General features: G+C 51.4%; 1 long non-coding RNA gene across 1 annotated transcript; it reads left to right on the forward strand.

The window, feature by feature from the left end:
* Positions 1–1,632: 1,632 nt before the first annotated feature.
* Positions 1,633–3,382, forward strand: LOC108797836. Its single transcript, XR_001941906.1, has 3 exons — positions 1,633–1,701; positions 1,872–1,897; positions 3,309–3,382. It is a non-coding gene; the product is annotated as an uncharacterized LOC108797836 (long non-coding RNA).
* The last annotated feature ends 868 nt before the right edge of the window (positions 3,383–4,250 follow it).

Consider the following 4,250-nt stretch of genomic DNA (forward strand, 5'->3'; position numbering starts at 1 on the left):
CCGCCCCCCCCCCCAGAAAACAAAGCAGGAAATTGCTGACGCTGGAGCGAGCGCATGTAGACAGGAAGTGGCATTCACCTCTACGGTCGCTTTTGGCAGGTGGCACTGCCTCCCGAACATGGCTTGCTGCATTGTTTTTGCTGCGTCGTGAAGCATTGCGGGCACAGCGCTGTATACATTGTATATAAATTGAGGCTGGGTTCCATCATTTTCCACTGGCAACCCAATTGCGCCGGGCAGATTGTGCCATCCCAGAGATTCTCATTGGTCGGCGCGGTCGCGTGACTTTGCTGACCAATGACCGCTTCCTATTGCAAGAATTATACAACCTCCAGGACAGTGCGGGGAAGATCTCAAGGGTGGAGACCATTATACCATTATACAGGCTGGTGTGAGCAATGGGTATTGGTCATCAGTGCAGCGGGGAGGGGTGTATCTACTGCAAGGCAAACTAGGCATTTGTCTAGGGCGGCACTTTCCAGGGTGGGCAGCAGAAAACAGCACCCCAAACCAATTACGCGGACAGGGCCAGACTTGTCAGTGGGGCGAGGCTGGACGGCACAGAATCAGGCAGCGGCGACTGCCTAAAGAGGGAAATTAAGAGGCCGCAAGGCCCTAAGAACGGTTTCCTAATTAGAGAGCTGCTTGGTGGAGGGGAGGGCCCAGTGAGTTGTGGTCCAGCTGGTTTTGTACAGGAGGTGGAGAAGCAGCGGGGTGGCTCGGGGCTGGCCATAGCATGTGATCTGATGAAGGGATGTCCCAGAAGCAGGCTGTGGACTGCAATGTATACTTTAGATTGAGGGGGGTGCCTGCGTTTAGTCTTGCCTAGGGCAGCACAAAACCAAAATACACCACTGGCAGCGGGGACTAGCCGGGGAGGGTGTTGTGAGATAGTTCACCTAATTTTTTGTGAAGACCTTTTGCTTTGCGTACTCCTGGCTCGGGTGATGAAGGTTTGGGGGGGAGCAGCCAAATCTCTATGACAGCGGGGCCAGGCCTGTGTGAAATTATGGGACATGTGAGTCTATCGGGCAAAACACTGACAATTATTAATGGTAACATGGAGGTAACGGGGAGGACACTTCACACAATGAGGAACTCTACATACCAATGTAATGTCTCCCAAAACAGATACATTTAAGGCACAACGGCTGACAGGGTTGTCACTGTGTTCACTTCAGCTCTCAACCTAACTTTCAAGCCCTGGACTGGCTGGTGTCATAGCTGATCACATGTGCAGCGCCGTGGCAACACCATGGCAACAGCAATCCAATACGGGCTAAGATGGCGCCTTCCTTGGCTGTAAGGAATAGGAAGTTGTATTTCCACTTGAAATATATTTCATATACAGCTAACAGAATTACCAGCCATCTCCTTTGCAGAAGCTAAATAGCAAATAAATAAATAACAATAATTTCCATTCCTCTAAACTGTCCCCCAAAAACTGATTCGGAGCTCCTGTTGCTCATTTACGACATTCCTCATCAGCATCTCACATGGGTATCGTACCCATGTGAGATGCTGATGAGGAATGTCGTAAATGAGCAACAGGAGCTCCGGATCAGCTTTTGATGCGCGCGCGGCCCTCCTCCCATCTACTCGCGATCACACTAAGTTTGGCCTCCGTCGGCCGCCGTTTCCGGCTTTAAGTCTGAGAATCCGGAAGTGACGCTCCTTTCTACCCTTCTGGCGACGTAGCCGGTGAGTGACCGAGGCGGGTAATCCTCTGCCATCCTCCGTGTTGCCCTTCGCCCAGAGGTGGTGGAGTGTGCTGGGAGGTCGGGTGAGGGGCGGCGGGAACCGGTCGGGGTGATATTTGTGGGTGGATCGGGTGTCTGTAGAGGAGTAACTGTTGTGTGTCTGTCCCGCAGGTCCCGGATACAGCGCTGCAGCCATGGTGAGTACTCTGCACAGGCCCGGCTTCTGTGGTCACGTGTCATTAAAGAGAACCTGTCACCCTCCCTTTTCGCTATAGTGTGTGTGTCCCGAGTCTATGTCCTCCTGATATAAGCTGTTGTGCTAACCTGCAGCTTATCACCCCGCCCCCTGTGTTGTCTTGTTTTCATGTATACCCAACCTGTGGCCCCCAGGGCTGCATGGAGATCTTTTCTTCTTGTGGTGTGGCCCTTGGGGGCCAGCTAGTAAATGAGCTGTAATCTGTTTACACTTGTTCTGATGCAGCATGTAAAGTAGGTATCCCATTCATTGCTATGTGGCTGCTCTACATCTATGTACTACAGTTTAGTGTGGTAGGGAGGCTCTGTGGGCCCATGCGCATCCCCATGTGCGTCTATTATATGTGCTGCATGCACACGGGACAGTGTAAACCCAGCCTAACCGTCTCATGTAACATGTCCCCGGTCTAGAACAGTCTCCTGCTTCATATCTCCAGCCTTCATCCGTGTGAGGTCTGCGGTCTCTGGCCGCCTCCAGGGCTCTGACAGTCCACTATAGCATTGTATATATTGGTTATGTGGCTGCTTGGGGATCTCAGGGGCCACAGGTGTGGCTCTCTATAACCGGGAAGATGATGTAGGTGACAACTCCTGACTTGTGGCTCATTCACACCCGTGCCATTTGGTGACACCCCATGCACTAGGCGCAGTGGTGGCGAACCCTGGCACTCCAGCTGTTTTGGAACTACAAGTCCCATGAGGCATTGCAAGGCTCTGACAGCCACAGACATAACTCCCAGAGGCAGATGCATGTTGGGATTTGTAGTTTTGGCACAGCTGGAGTGCCAAGGTTCGCCACTAGGGCAACACGCCTGCATTGTAGCTTACAGAAACCTTCATTAGCATGGGCTGCTTTAGAGGGACACTGTCATGAGACCAAAATGGAGGCGGCCATTAATAAACTCCTATGAGAATGTTGGGTACTAGTCAAGTCTGACCCGGGACGGGTATATAGAGGGAGTTCTCACATGGCAACGAATAACCTTGCAGAGGGGTCTTCCTGCACACCAAGGGGGGGGGGGGAATACCTTTTTTATTCCTGGGTCTGGGAGGCCCCCCCCATTTGTATGGCCAGTCCCCTGGGGAGCCTCTCTAAGATGCTCTGACCACATAGTGGAAGGATTGGCTGATGGGGGGGCACGTATACACAGGCAATGCTCTGGAGACTTCAGCAGTCTGTACAGCACCGGGGTCGGGTGCACAGTGACAACGGTATAGCGACTTGCCGCAGCCCTACTTACAGATAACAGACCAACACGTCTTGCCCCGTCCCGTGTGTACAGGGATGTCATGTTTGACCGGCTTGCTGTGTATTGGCCATCTTGATATTAAAGTGTTCTGTTTGCCTTTCAGCCTCGCAAAATCGAAGAGATCAAAGACTTCCTCCTCACAGCCAGAAGGAAGGATGCCAAATGTAAGTGTTCACCTATTCAGGAGGAACTTAAAGGAGAACTATGAGGGTGGGGGGGGCTTTTCACTCACCTCATAGTTCTGACTACAGCTCGCGGTATACTGAGCCTAGGGTGATGGGAGGACGCTAGTTTGTGTCCTCCCGTTACCCTAAGGCAGGGGTCAGCAACCTGCGGCTCCGGAGCCGCATGTGGCTGTTTCATCTCTCTGCTGTGGCTCCCTGTCCCTGTGGATCTATCACCAGGGCCTGAGGTTGTGGGGGGGCCCAGTGAGGTCCGGTCTGGGAACCCCCCTCCGGTGAAATATGCGGCAGTGCAGGGTCTATGCTGTGCTCTGCAGGGTCACTCTCAGGTGGGGGTCTCGGGTAAGCCCTGAGTCCAGTGCGTTACGAAGCCCACCTATATACAGTACATGCTATACATAGCATAAAGCTAAAGAACGATGTATGCCGTGTTATAATGGGCTTGCTGTGTTAATACAGCTGATGGCTCTAGCAGTTCTTATCAATGTGTGTAGACGCTGTTCAGTAATGTCACTCACAGATACAAAGTCACATTATTGTTACATGTTGTAGTTTTATTCTTATGCAGGTCTAAGGAGATGAGCTCCGATCTGCATATAAAGTCCAAGCCACCTGACAGGTTAAATACATTTATTTAAAGGGAAAGTCCACTTTGAGAATGATCATTGTGAACGCCTACATAAAAAAAAGTGCAATCTTTTTTTGCATCAGTGCCAGTAAAACATTGCGCCCACTATCAGTAGATCGCTGGAGCAATGCTGCGTCTCCTACAGACTCTTCCTTACGTTCATAGAGTGCTACAGACATTCAGTAATATGGACGGAAGGAAAAATGAATTGACAAGTGCCATAACATCACCACAC

Source organism: Nanorana parkeri, unplaced genomic scaffold (assembly GCF_000935625.1).
Source record: "Nanorana parkeri isolate BGI_ZX_2015 unplaced genomic scaffold, ASM93562v1 scaffold1349, whole genome shotgun sequence".
NCBI classification, from domain to species: Eukaryota; Metazoa; Chordata; class Amphibia; order Anura; family Dicroglossidae; genus Nanorana; species Nanorana parkeri.